Source organism: Maniola hyperantus, chromosome 12 (assembly GCF_902806685.2).
Source record: "Maniola hyperantus chromosome 12, iAphHyp1.2, whole genome shotgun sequence".
In the NCBI taxonomy this organism is placed as follows: domain Eukaryota; kingdom Metazoa; phylum Arthropoda; class Insecta; order Lepidoptera; family Nymphalidae; genus Maniola; species Maniola hyperantus.
The window spans coordinates 6,133,556-6,149,301 of NC_048547.1; the positions used below are offsets into that span (position 1 = coordinate 6,133,556).

The 15,746-nt window shown below is 37.3% G+C and overlaps 1 protein-coding gene and 1 long non-coding RNA gene across 2 annotated transcripts in view; both read right to left on the minus strand.

Moving 5' to 3' along the window:
- The window catches only part of LOC117987294 (fatty-acid amide hydrolase 2-B-like), a 32,978-nt gene extending 23,745 nt beyond the window's left edge, over positions 1-9,233 (minus strand). Inside the window, exon 1 of the mRNA XM_034974263.2 lies at positions 9,097-9,233. The gene's annotated coding sequence lies outside the window, so the exon portion shown is untranslated. The remainder of the gene's footprint in view (positions 1-9,096) is intronic.
- Positions 1-15,746, minus strand: part of LOC138403084 (uncharacterized) — a 356,408-nt gene that overhangs the window by 78,988 nt on the left and 261,674 nt on the right. The gene's annotated exons all lie outside the window — the stretch shown is intronic.

Genomic DNA, 15,746 nt, shown 5'->3' on the forward strand with positions numbered 1-15,746 from the left:
CATGCGGATATGCTTAGGGTTTTTGAAAAGACAAAAAATTTAAAACATATAATTCAGTTATGATACAGTTCAAATAACCATATGAGCTTAATTTGCGGTACTTATTTCTAAATTACAGAAAGACACTTCAATTTTATTTATTAGTATAGATACCTATTACCTAGGTATATGATGAAATCATAAACGGAAACTGTAGTTTCACGAACCTAAGTACCTTCTATTATGTTGTACAATTTCCCTCTATGAAATGAATATAATGAAAACTTGTTATGGCTGAATGAACAACTACCTAATAGATACCTAAGTACTTGTACCTGAGTAAGTATTTCTAACCCTTTTTTAGGGTTCTGTACCTACCCGAAGGGTTCCCATGCGACCCTATTACTAAGCCTCCGCTGACCGTCCGTCTGTTTGTTAGCTGGTTGTATCACATGAACCGTAACAGGTAAATCCTAGGATTATCCAGCAAAACCTAAGATTTTTCAAGCATTTAAAAGTTGGAAGTTTTCTGTGATAATCATTAATTTCGGACTTTCACTAGAATTCACTCGGTAATAGGTTATTAGGTACTTGCCTACCTCAGAGACACGCAGAAGTCTGAATAATGACTATTAGTAGGAAAAAACAGTCAGTAAGATTGTTTTTTAATGTTGGTACGCCATAAAACTCACTCCGTCGTCACTTCATTCAGCTTCACCTACTCAATCTTCGTTTCGCTACCTCCTTCGCAAGCTTCTAGCATTCGCGCTTTACAAAAACACCCTAGGGGTAGCAAATACAAGAGCAATTCGAGATCAATTCAAAGCCTTGACAAGGTCGTGGCTTGGTCCTACATTGGTCCTGTCTTGCTTTTGACTTAGTTCTATAGTCTATCTATTGGTTCCTATAACCAATCCATTTGTAGGTAATTTGTCTACATTATCAATTAAATACTTAGCATTTATAAGATTTTGAAGAGAATTTTTGAGGAAAACAATGTTGCTAGGTAATTTATCGATAGATTACAGATAGTGCTACGTCTTAATTATCTGCATTCTAAAGCTGATATAATTTAAGAATTGAACCATAAGTAAAGAAATTCGAAGTAAATTCATATATTTTCGTAATAGACTACGTAAAGCATATTATGTTCCTACATATCTACTCCATATTACTTACATGAATTGATTGAATTCCCTCGATTGGAACCACTCGTTTGATGAATGAAAAACCGGCCAAGTACGTGGCGGGCCACGCGCAGTGTAGGGTTCCGTACAAGGGCGGATCCAGCTTTGGTGCCAGGGGGGGGTCACATAGTCGTGGTCAAGTCACAACATCTCGACCTCTTGCGACAGGTCGAGTTGGTAATCGGGGTATGACGAGCGGGGGTTGGGGGGGGGGGGGGGGGGCGCCCCGCACACCCGCACGCAGGGCCGTCTTTAACCTATTGGAGGCCCTGGGCACATTAGAATAACGGGGCCCCTATGATTTTGACAGAGTAGGTACTATTTTCTTGGAATTGGCAAAGAAAGCAGATAAGTCACGTTCTAGACGTATTATAAATGCGAATGTTTCTATCTATCTGTTATCTTTTCAAAGTCCATATTCTAAATCAAAATTTGGTATTATTCAGAGATAGTTTACCCTCGGAAACGGCTTTTTATCCGGGAAAATTAAAGGGTTCTCACGGAAATTTTAAAAAACTAAATCTATGTAGACGAAGTTGCGGGCGTCAACCAACATAAAGTAAAAGCGCGAGCGAAGTGAGCGCGAAATTTTTCATATATTTACGAAAAAATCATAAGGTAGCTACTGATCTTATAAATGCGAAAGCGTGTCTATCTACTTATCTGTTACCATTTGACGGTCTCTCAATCTCGGATCTTTTTGACCAGGTACTACACAGAGAAAGCTTTCATCCCGGAAACCTGCATACACTTTTTATGCGGAAAATCAAAGAGTTCCTACGGTTTTTTGAAAACCTAAATCAATGCGGACAAGGTTGCGGGCGGGCAACAACTAATACAGAGCAAAAGCGCGAGCGAAGCGAGCGCGAAATTTTCTGTCTGTCTATCATCTTGTTAGGTACTTTTTCACGGCCAAATGTAGGTAGATAGGTACTACTCAGTGATAGCTTGCATCTCGGAAGGGATTTTCAATCGTAGTGAACAGAACGTGCGAGCGAAGCAAGCGCAAAATTTATGACATTATTTACAAAAAAAGAAAAGATAAATGACAGAAATATTGTATTACGATATAGATAAATGCCAGAAATTTTGTACTAAAAACTATAAAGTCATCTGTTGTATAAAGAATAGTTCTATCATCTTTAGGGGTCCCCAGATGCAACGAGCGCTTGGATAATAAAAACTTTATTATAAATAATAAATGTAAAGGACCAATCCGACCAATACATTATAGGTATATAATAAATATTATTTTTTACTTTTAGAGGTTTTTACTGTCGGGATTTTTTTTAAAAGTATGAAAAAGAATGAAATACTTATTCTATCATTTGCGTTATCAGTAAAGACAAGTATCAATCTAAGTATATAAAAATATAAAAAACATTATGTTTAACAATTTTAATTAGTGGTCCACCTAGGTCCTGGACGCAGCCCAGGGGGGGGGGGTCATGACCCCAGAACCCCCCCCCCCCCCCCCCCCCGGATCCGCCCTTGGTTCCGTAGTCACAATTATTATAGCTTAACTAGGATAGTGTTTTTATTTTATTTATGAATATTGAGGATATTTTGAAATTCGAAGGTTTTTCACGGTTCACTTCTACAAACGGGCCCACAAAGGACGATGATAACTGAAGAAAGAGTCAAAAATCCAGCTTCACAGGGCAGTGGCGTGCAGGTCATAGAGGCATAAATGCACTGCTTACCCCAGTTGAATAGCTCAATGCATATTTTTGATAATGACCTGCCAGTAAACAGGCTCCTACTTAACTAGTGCCTACCCTGGCTTCAAACCCTGTACACGCCACTGTCACAGGGGAAGTTGGAAATACCATGATAGTTTTCCTTTAAAATTGATTATATATACTACTGCTGTGAATTTTTTCACGTTCCTATATACTACCATTTGGCTGATAAAGGGGGGACACACACACACACACACACTTGACTCTAATAAAAATAAGGACTTTTAAAACATCATATTTTACAAACGGATCTAGAAATCCAAAAATGATGTTCCCACACCGACAGTATTTTTTAAAAAAACCTATTCAACGATACCCCACACTATGGGGTCGGTAAAAAAAATCTTCCCTACTTTACATGTAGGGAAGCTACCCTAAAAATATATTTATCACAATTTTATTCCACCACTTTGTCGGCGTGAATCGTGATTAATATTTATACCCATGCCAAATTACAAATTTCTAGCACTAATACGACGGACGGACGGACAGACGGACGGACATGGCGAAACTATAAGGGTTCCTTGTTTACTACGGAACCCGAAAAATCTGGAAACACACTTTTAATATGTCACGCTGGCTAACTCAAATTGCAGCATTATAACAAGAACCTAGCATTTCATTTTTTGCTGCCGTGGTTATAGAACTAATATTATAGTAAGTACCAACGTACTAATACACAACTAGATGCCTACTACGAAAGGCCTGCAGTTGTTAGTCTATTTCCGGCCTTAAATTCTTGAAGTGGAACCGTTACGCATTATGTATAACATGCAATTGCAACCACATGAGTAGATTGCAACCATCTAACCAACCATCTAAGGATCTAATAATCCTAATCCTAAGCCTATTCCTAATCCTAATCCTAATCCTAATAATATTATAAATGTGAAAATGTGGATGTTTGGATGTTTTGAATTTTGATGTTTGGATGTTTGGATGTTTAGATGTTTGTTACTCAATCACGCAAAAACTTCTAGACGGTTTTGGTTGAAATTTGGAATGGACAATTGGACTTAGATTATTTAATTTTTTTTTAAATAAAAACGGCGAGCAAACTTGCAGGTCACTTGATATTAAGTGATTACCACCGCCCATGAACATTTGCAGTACCAGAGGAACCACCAATGCGTTGCCGCCCTTTCAGGAATTTGTTGGTCCGCCCCTTGAATAACTCCATGTTGTAATCTAATAGGAACACCGCTTGAGTTGATTCCACAGTTTGCATGTGCGTGGAAAAAAGGATCTGGCACAACGGGTGGTCGAAGTGCTCCAGGCACCCAGGTGGTGAGGGTGGAATTGTTTGCGGTGGCGTGCGATTTTCATAGAATGTGTATATTTCTATTGCCGATATAACAACAAATAATAAAAGGTTTGTCGGGATCGGACCTCCGTAACATCTCTATTATCTACCTTGACATCCCGTTGGAGATTTGCCACCGAATTAGATCCAACTCAATGCTGTTTTCAAGTGTTATTATCTAGGTACCTATATACCTATTATGCTTTCAGTTTTAATGTGCGAAAGTACTGTTTGAAGTGGTCCAGTGATCTTTGCGTGATACACGCTAGGCATGAAAGCACACCTAATCATACCTATAGCACGCGACAGGTCGAGATGGCAATCGGAGAGGGAACGCCTCGCATACCCGCACAGCCCTGCGCTAAACCCGGATTGCGCGGGTGACGTGCGGGTGAGCGGGTGTGCCTCTCGCCTCATATCCCGATTGGCGTCTCGCCCTGTCGCGGACTATAGATTATAGAGAAACTTTGATCAAAATTGGTCCTCTAGCTGTGCCTCTAGAGTCTAAGAGGGGAGGGAAATCAGTTGCGACTTGCGACAGCGCATTTAGTCTATTCATTGTGATTGTTAAGCAACGTGGATTCAAGTCTGTACCTTTCCTCCGTGCCTCGGTGAGCACGTTAAACCGTCGGTCCCGCTTGTTATCACAAACAAGTTACACCTGATACACTAACCTAAATAAATTAGCCGTTAGATACCTAACCTAAATCTCTTACTCAAATAAGTAATTGTAGGTAGATACGTGGAAGGCTCTGGGAGTTTACCGCATTATTAGGTAAGTATCCCAAGAAAACTCCGACGAAGAAGAAGATAGATGGATATGTCTAGGTCACGATCCTCGTCAATAAGGGATAGGTAAGTACTTACGACCAAAAAAGAGAGAATTTAAGATCAAAGGTTTAAGATTCCAAAACTTGATTCAAATAATAATTAAAGCATATTAGTCTGGCCATTCAACGAGGTAACGCTGCCAGCGTTCTGGGCACCCTGCCTCGTTGCGGTGGTTTAGATCATTGAATTATAATGCACTCAATGGTTTAGATGATATTTTCGATCTTGTAGTTTTTATGTTCTAGAATAAGTTTGGTATTTTTGTTTATTGTATTTTCATTTGCAATAATTAAGGTTGTTAAATTACATTTGTTATTGCAATTTGTTTGTTAGACAATAGATACTGGAGTTATAATAATTACTTTCACAAATTCAATGCAATATTGATTGAATTCAGATTTCAGTGTATTTCGTAACCCTAACTGATGAGTACCTACCTACCCAACTACCTATCATAAAATACTTAGTGATTACTTAATTACACGTACTTTGTCTTCACTCCTCATTATTATTAACTAGTTTATGCTCGCGACTTTGTCCGCGTGCACTACACAAATTTCAAACCCCTATTTCACCCCCTTAGGGGTTGAATTTTCAAAAATCCTTTCTTAGCCAGGAAAGGATTTTGCGTTTTGAAAGCATGCCAAATTTCAGCCCGATCTGTCCAGTAGTTTGAGCTGTACGTTGATAGATCAGTCAGTCAGTCAGTCAGTCAGTCACCTTTTCCTTTTATACATTTAGATTACCCTTTGGTGTGCATAATGACGTAGGTAAAAACCACCTAACCAATGAGAACGTTACATAGGTATTAGGTAATAACAGGTAGCCAATTCAAAATACTTATAATGACTGAGGCGAATATTTCCCAAATTCTCCAAAATTAATTAAAAATCGGCAAAGTGCAAAGGCCTCGCTCTTTTAGGGTTCTGTTCCTGTACTGGGATGTCTGCCAATACACACTTGACCAACGTGGTAGATTATGGCCAAACCTATCTCATTCTTATAGAAGAGCTCTGTTCCCAGTAATGACCCAGTGACGAGCATGAACGTGCTTAGCATGTTATCAATTCATCAGTCATCAGACCTTCGTCAGACATCTATAAATATAAAAGGAAAAGTTGACTGACTGACTGATCTATCAACGCAAAGCTTAAACTACTGGACGGATCGGGCTGAAATTTGGTGTGCAGATAGTTATAATGATGTAGCCGTCCGCTAAGAAAGAATTTTTGAAAAAACAATCCCTAAGGGGGTAAAATGGGGGGTTGAAATTTGTGTAGTCCACGCGGACGAAGTTGCGGGATTAAGCTAGTTTTGAATTCTCTTCCTTGAAGTGTAGGTAAAAAATAGCTAAAAACACTAGGTACCTACTCAGATGAATAAAAATTTGTAAATAAAAAATTAGGTATTTCAAATAATGTTTTTCATGATTTTCATTTTGATGTCATATTATACCAATTCATTTTAACAATAAGGGTCAACGTAGTTCATGCAAGACGAATTCTACCGTCTATGACGGTAGGTAGGTAATTAGTTAAATATTTTCGATATTATTTATTTAAAAAATATTAATGAATACTTACTGCGCCTACACCTACCTACCTGTATTCTGGGTATATACGTTAATTAGCTTATTCCCGCGGCTTCGTCCGCGTGGACTATACAAATTTCAAACCCCTATTTTACCCCTTTAGGGATTGAATTTTCTAAAATCCTTTCCTAGTGGATATTTACGTCATAATAGCTAGCTGCAAGCCAAATTTCAGCCTGATCCGTCCAGAAGTTTGGGCTGTGCGTTGATAGATCAGTTAGTCAATCAGCCAGTCAGTCAGTCAGCTTTTCCTTATTATATAAACGTTAATTATTATTTATTACTAAACATCATTTTAATTATTTATTAAAAAGCAATTTTAAACGTGTTTTCGTTCCTTAATTAATTTTCTTTGCTGAATTCACCGTTGCAATTGAACATTTAAATATTACCACAGATTAGTTAATAGTTATACTTATTACTTAGGTATAGGTTGACACATATCGGAACTGCGTCAGCGAAGCAAGCCAGATTATTTATTAATTTGATTGGCAGCTCATTTGGTTACGTACCTACCTATCACTTGAGCTAAATATTTGCTGCTACATAACGTTTGCTGAAACGACCAATCGCTTGAAGACAAGAAAATGGAAAAATCTGCTCTTATGTGATAAAATCGATAGCGTATAGGTGGGTACGCGTCTAAATAGATTTGGGTTTCTAAAATCCCGTGGGAACTCTTTGATTTTCCGGGATAAAAAGTAGTCTATGTCCGTCCCCGGGATGTAAGCTAATTCTGTATTGTAATTCTGTAATTTCATCAAAATCAGTTAAACTGTTGCCGTGAAAAGCTTTCAGACAGACAGAAAGACACTACAACATTAGTATGGATGGATAATACCTAGTACAGTACGCGGCAGAAAGTAATTTTACATCGACCTTTACATTTCGGTTTTTTAGAGCGTTGTCTCTGTCACTCAGACCTATATGACGGTCGTTTTGTCGGTCTCAACGATAGAGATAATGCTCTACAAATCTGCTATCTCCTTCTCTCTCTCTCTAAAGGTACATTACTTTCTGCCGCGTACTATACCTACCTACCAACTTATTTAAGTTAGCCTTTCACGACCGCTTATATCCGTTAACCGATTTGATCAAATTGGGCATAAAGATACAAAATAAAAAAATAGTTGCACCCCAAGGAAGGACATCTAGACTACTTTTTGTCTCGGAAAATCAAAGAGTCTCCACAGGATTTCGAAAAACATAAATACTTACACGCGGACGAAGTCGCGGGCATTAGTTAGTAACTACCTATATTCAGACAATATTTAAACCTCTCAAACAGATTTTAGAAAAGTACCTACTTAATACAATATAATAAATTCACCTGAACGGTGTTAAGAGGCGCAACCACTTTCTATTTCTTTAATGTGGTAGACCCATTATTAAAATTTAAGACTAATGTGTAATGAAGAGTTCGAATACGTGGAAACATAATCGAAAGTAAGTAGGTATCTACCTAGATAGGTATTAGTTTGTAATATAATTTCAGCAAGAATGTTGCTGAGTAATACGTTACTTAGGTATGCTTTTTAAATTTTCCGGTTTCCTGTAGGAACATTTATGTTATTTTTCCGGGAAAAGGTTTTCCTGTAAGAATTATTTTTACAGGATAAAAAGTAGGTAGGTATCTAAATCTGTATCAAATTTCATCGAAATTGGTTAATCGCTAACAAACCGACAGGCACAATTTTGTATTTATAATATTGGTATGGTAGTAAGTTATAATGGAAGTAAAGGGATTTTTTCAAAACAAACACTAGGTACTTTAAGTATGATACTAATGTAAGGTTATTATTATACCTATCTACTGTCTAAAATATTATTCATTAATATTAGGTATTTAAAAATATGCGCTAAATGAAGATTGATTACTTACGGTGAAATATCCAAGCTGTTAGAGACAGTAGGTAATAAAAACACGACCGTACGTCAAAAATTCGGAAATCTACGCGTGAAGAAACTTTAAAATTAGGTAAACTTATTCTCCTTTTAAAATTATTCATAATATTATTTTAATAAATGCACTATAATTATAAAGACGAACAGTAGGCAGGTATACTTACTTACTTACAGTGAAATTTTCAAGCGTTACGGACGGTAATAAAAACACGACCATGCGTGGAAACTTTGAAAGTAAAACGCTCGTATTAAAGGAACTTTAAAATTAAACTCTCTTTTTAAAATTATTATTCATTAATCAGGTAATTAATATGATTTTTAAGAAAATGCGCTACATGAAGACTGAACAGTTTACTTACGAAGTTTCCAAGCTGTTAGGGACGATGATTAAAACAGGACCCTACGTCGAAACTTCGAAAGTCGAACGCGTGTGTTTAAGGAACTTTAAAATTAAGTAGGTATGTATAAAACAACTCTCTTTTAAAAATTATTCATTAATTAGGTATTAATATTATTTTAATACGTTTTATATATAAATACGGAACATTGTTTACTTACGGTGAAATTTCCAAACTGGTAGGTAATAACAAAAGCACGACTCTTCGTCGAAAGTCGGACGCGTTTGTAAACGGACCGTTTGGCGTGTGCACCACGCCGGCGCGCGCACTCTACTTACCGCGGCACAATGCTGGCGGTTCACGAGTTTCACGACACACTTCTTATCATTTGAAATCACGGTTAAGTTAGCCGGTTTCCACTAAAATTATACTTACCTTATTGATGGCGAAATACGATGCAATAAATTCTAAACGCATTTGAGCAGTGCATCTTTGTTGAATTTTTATGTACCGAGGCTTCGATTTTAAGTCCTACATACCTATAACTAGTTACCACTTAGTTTCACTTACTTGAAAAAATTAAATCTGTCAACTCTTGCGTTGTTATCAGGTCAAATCATTTCATCATCATCATCATCAAGATCAACCCATAACCGCTCACTAACCGGGTCTCCTTTCAGTATGAGAAGGGTTTGGCCACCACACTGGCTAAGTGCGGATTGGCGACTCATTTACTAAAGAGTGTTATTAGACGGGGCATAGATAAGTTCGTCATGATTTTGATTTATATCTGTAGTAGAATCCTATTGAATTATTAAGATCCTAATAATTTTATCAGTCTTTATAGATTCCTAGGCACTCTTGGAAGCGAAGTTAATTTTAAACACTTATTAGACATCAAATTTTAAATATTTATAAGTAGGTACTCATTTTTAAATTTCGAGGTCGTGATCCGACATTACCATGCGGAAGATGCATTTAACTCAGATTTACTCAGTCATTTTTCGGTTCCGTAAGTTGCAATTTTTTAATAAGTAAAGAACATTAATAACTTTAGGTGCTAATAAGTACTCCTCATTTCTCTTCAACTAAGCGAAAAGCTGACCGCTGGTGACAATTAAATAACGCAATGAAGTGCGATTTTTTGGATTTCAATTTGCTCACTGCACAGATAAAGAATATGATCCGCTTAGCATGAGGCTTCCCAAGATCCAAACAAGTAGAAATATATATGCGATAGATTTTCATACACAACCATATACACAAAGATTAACTGGGATAAAAGTTTAAATAATGATTAAGCATATTTTGTCTTTGATTCGTCAGTTATCTGACTGAGGGACGTACCTCCCTTGGCCTAGTTGCGACTGTGCATATCAGTTGTAGTATTGTATGTTTGGTTCCAAATAATCTGCATCCGGTCTAAGTAGCATAAATCGTATGCGGAAGGATCTGAGAGCCCACCGCAATATTATCCCGAGCAAGCCCCTGTCATTATGTGATGACTGGAAAGGGATCACAATTCACAAACCCTCCTAAGGCGCCCTCTCCATGGATGAGAGAATCGCGGCGATAGTCTCGCCGTGCCACCAAATTCCATACAACTCATATAGGGCAATCTCCACAGGGCGATACTATCGCCGACGATAGCCGTTGGTTGGCTCTTTGCTATTCCCTCCCTCGTGGAGATGGCGCCTAAGGAATACTTACGACTTGAGTGAGTTCAGTTTGCAGTTCATGAAGCAGGGGAACGAAGATCTTAGAATTATTAGTCTTAGGACTGCATCTTCCCGTACCACAATTGGTAAGAATACAAACTATTCTTTGACAGCAGATAGGGTTTGCGTTGACCCCTATTATACTCCATCACTTCCCCTGGCCTTGTAGTATGGTAATATCACGTAATATTTCCCAATACAGTATCCACGGAATGTCTGTTTATACTTACAGGTGGCTCAGGTACCTACTTGATCCGGTATTTCATATCATCATCGATTTAGAAATATCACCGCACAGCGCACTATGAAATACTTGAACCAGTGTGATGCAAGGCAAATGTTAAATCAAACTGATGGTTCCTCGCTATAATTATGTACATATAGGTATATTATATGTATGTATATATACCTGTTCACACTATTTTTTGTCGGAGTATGTCCGACTAGTAATCAAGGCAATGGATATAGGCTGCCCCTAACATGGAAACCGCTTTTTAAGGCTTTTTAATAGCGTAATATATTAGTTTAACACTTGAAAAGAGTAACTGTCGAGTTTCTTGCTGGTTCGTCTCGGTAGGAAATAGGAACGGCATTCCGAACCATTGGTAAATTATTTTGACGATTTAAAATTTATTTGAATAAAAATTTATTCTATTCAAAATTTTAATATTACCTATAAAAGCAAAGTGTATTAAAATGTCTATCTGCCTGTCTGCTAGCTTTCCACAGATCATTCGTTTAACCGATTTTGATGAAATTGAGCATAAAAAACTTATAAAGCTTGCATCCCGGGGTGGACATACCTACTTAGCTACTTTTTTGTACCGGAAAATCAAAGAGTTCCCACGAAGAGTACCTACCTCAATAGGTACATGTGGATGAAGTCACGGAGCATCATCTATTTGGTCCAAAGATACACGTACATTCATGGAATACCTATTGGAATCATATTTTCATCCCGGAAAAATCAAAGAGTTCCCACGGGATTTTTAAAAAACCGATATCCACGCGGACGAAATCACGGGCATGATCTAGCTGTATAAAGTTGGATTATTGTATCACATTATTTTCAGGCATGACCTGAGCGGCGTTTATTGCACATACCTATAGTACGCAACAAGTCGAGATAGCACCCGCACACTCGCACAGCCCCCGCGCTAACCCGGTGCGGGCGAGCGCGGGTGACTTGCGGGTGTGAAAGACGTCCCCCGCCTCATACCCCGATTGCCATCTCATCCTGTCGCGGACTATACCTACATAGATAGCTGTAGTACGGGATCGTCGCAACGCAACCAGGCCGATCGCAATTTCCCGTAATAATGTTGAAGTAGGTACCTACGTGCAAAAGTATCCAGTAAGTAATGCAATGAATGAAATTATCTATTCATTGTTTCAATATTATGCTCACCTGTGTGCCACACATTTCAGCAATTTCACTAGAAGACTAGAACCCTAAAAAAGAGGTAAAGTTTGTAAGTTTGTTTGTAGGAAGTAATCTAGCTGGAACTACTGAACCGTTTTTGAAAATTCTTTCACCAGTAGAAAGCTACATTATTCCTGAGTGACATCTAAATACTTATATAAAACGAAAAGGAGACTGACTCACTCATCAACGCTCAAACTACTGGACGGATAAGGCTGAAATTTGGCATGCAGATAGCTATTGTGACGTAGACATCCGCTATAAAAGGATTTTTTAAACCTCAACCCCTAAGGGGGTAAAATAGGGGTTCGAAATTTGTGTAGTCCATGCAGACAAAGTCGCGAGCATAAGCTACTAGCCTATATTTTATTTAAAAAAAAATTGAGATGCCTACGAAAATTGTAATAAGCTTCCCTTGCGAATCCGGGGCGGGTCGTTAGTCTTAACTCTTAAACAATATAAAGTCTGAGCAAAGTAGGTACGGTACGCTCGTACCTACATGATCTAATTTTAGGTTCTAGTCACTTAGTGGACTGGACTGATATAGATGAATGTTGAGTCTGCTTTAGTACCTAGGTACATTTTGTAAGTGTGGACGTTTTGTCATAATCGTAGGGTAAATCCATTAGTCATCAAAATAATAAATAAGAAGTGAAAAGAACAAAAAAATGTTACTATGGTAGGAATACCTACCTACTTACCTACTTAATTATGTTTTATACAGCTACATCCAGCAATCTAAGCCGTAGGTACGTTGATAATCTACTTGTTTTATTTAATGCTAATTATAATATTATGAAATAAGTACCTACCTACATATTAATAGTTTAAACATTATAAAAAATACCATATTATAAGAATACTTATAGCAAATATTATGAGAATATAGAAAACACTTTCATATTTGTGCCTTTTGGGGTGGAGACCATGGGTTCGTGGAGCGAGGATGCTAGATCCTTTTTTAAGGACCTTTCATCCCGTCTCGCGGAATCCACGGGGGACCGGAGGGCTGGCAGTTACCTCGGTCAGCATACACAGAGTACTTTGTAATTGGTCAGCATATTAGTCTGGCCATTCAACGAGGTAACGCTGCCAGCGTTCTGGGCACCCTGCCTCGTTGCGGTGGTTTAGATGATATTTTCGATCTGTAATTTTTATGTTCTAGAATAAGTTTGGTATTTTTGTTTATTGTATTTTCATTTGCATCTAAAACTAAATAAAAATACCATAATTTTTTTTTTAAACTTTCTACTTTTTAGCGCCATCTAGGAGAATGACTACAAATTAGGCAGTACCTCATAGGTGAGTTAATTAAACTTCTCACCGCTAGGTAGTGCTGTAAAAACCTAATTATTTATTTTAAATGTTTACTTACCTATTATTTAATTTATTTTGAATGGAATTTTATTATTTTAATGTCAATGAAAAGTAAAATTGAACGAAGCAAAAATTAATTAGTACATTCAACTATAGTGATGCTTTTCATTATTAAAACCTTTGCTATAATTGAAATGTGTCTACCCGTTAGTAGATGGCGCTATATATAAATCTAAAAATAAAAATAGATAGATACTAATCAAAATTATTTTCCATATTATTTGTAGTATTGTTGTATTATATTGTGTTGTATAGTATTGTTGTATATATTTCCCATTTATTATTTGTAGCTTTGATTTATAAATAGAAAAATATTACACTTGTTAATAAATAAATAAATAATCTGAGTTTATTACCGCCATCTATTTTTTGCATCTATGATATTATTTTTCGTTGAATTAATTTCACGAATTACAAAAAGAATAAAATCAAAAAAAGACATCTTTGCCTGTCTCTCTCTGTCCTTTTCCATGTTGCGCATTCCAACTTTTCTTATGTCCTCTCACATCGCCTGTATTGTTTCCCTCTTTTCCTTTGTCCATCTCGAGGTAACCATTCAGTTATTTTTATGTCCATTTTTCGTTTCTTTCCCTTGTCATATTATGTCCTGTCCACTGGCAATTCAGAAATAATATACTCACTTACTACTTAATTAAATTTTGAGTTCAATATTGATGGAATGTGGAAATCTTTCAGTGGAAACAGAATAAAAATCATTTAATGACAAAAAGCGAGTTTTCCGTACGCGCTCCTGGCGACATGTTACCATAAATCAGAAGGGGGATTGCCCCCACCCACTCCGGGTAAGCATGATCTTTTTCCAAGATCCTACATTTTTATAAGAAGCATCCGCACGCTCCTTTCTATTTCACAACAGCGAATAAGGGGCGCAATAACATTTTATAACGCTTGCTTTTGACTTAGAAGTGATAAAATATTAAGATATTTGAATACAGGAACAAGTTTGTCAAGAAGGTGTAGGTTGTTACCTAATACATTTTCTTGACAAATTTGATCATAAATACCTACATAAACATAAATACAGGATAAACTGACTGACTGACATACCTACCTACATACATATCAACAGTTAAGAAACTTGAGATTTGCACGCAGATTTTCTCTATGAGGATTTTTTTAAATAATTTTAATTTTATTTTAAACCTACCTACCTATTTTTATTGACCATAATCCATCCATACTAGTCCACACTAGTCCATACCTGTGTCCATACTAATATCATAAATGCGAAAGTGTGACTGCCTGTCTTCAGCTTTTCAGTTTGACCGATTTCGATGAAAATTGGTACGGAGGTAGTTTGCATTCCGGAAATTAAGTTCCAACAGAATTTTTAAAAACCTAAATCTACGTGGATAAACTTGCGGGCATCATCCATCTACGTGGTACAGAGTTACCTTTCATCCTGGATACGAAAACCGGCAACTTTTTATCCCGGAAAATCAAAGAGTTCCTACGGGATTTAAAAAAACAAAATCCACGCGGACGCGACGAAGTCGCGGACATCATCTAGTCTCTATATATAAAAATGAATCGCTAAATGTGTTGCTGATCGCAAATCTCGAGAACAACTGAACCGATTTCGCTAATTCTTATTTTATAATATTCCTTGAAGTGCGAGGATGGTTCTTCGGAGAGAAAAATTTAAAAAATTGCCTGAAACATAATTGACTGTTAGGCGGTACGAATTTCGCCGGGTCCGCTAGTAGGTAGTATATAAATCTGACTGCTGACATCTGTTTACAGCTTCGTAACAAAACTAACAAATAATTCTAGTTTTGTTCCACTACACACTATGCTAAGAAGGTGCCTACCTAGTAGTAGCGTAGATCTGTAGGTAAGGACGCGACAGGTCGAGATGGCAATCGGAGAGGGAACGCCCAGCACACCCGCACAGCCCCTGCGCTAAAGTAAAAATAAAAGTAAAAATTGACAAAGTGCGCGTAGTATGGAAAATATAGAAACGCAAAAAATAGAAACGTACAATCATAATATTATGTTCACTACTAATGTTATGTACTAAACACTTATTTTGTCAAAATGTTTTATATTAAACACTGAACAATAAGTTGCTACTAAACACAAAACAATAAACAGTCTATGTGTATCGGTGTTGACCTTAAGGCACTAAGGTCCGATTATCGGACCTTAGTGCCTTAAGGTCAACGCAGCAGGCCCGAACGTAGTAAGTAGCTTTCCCGCCCGCCTTTAGATCCGTTGTTGTTTGCGAATTTCACGTCAATAGCGCGCTCTAGATCAAAACAGTTTCAACTCGAAAACCTCGCCTTTTGATATAACATCGTTTTCTGATCCCTGGCTTGATTATCCGTACGG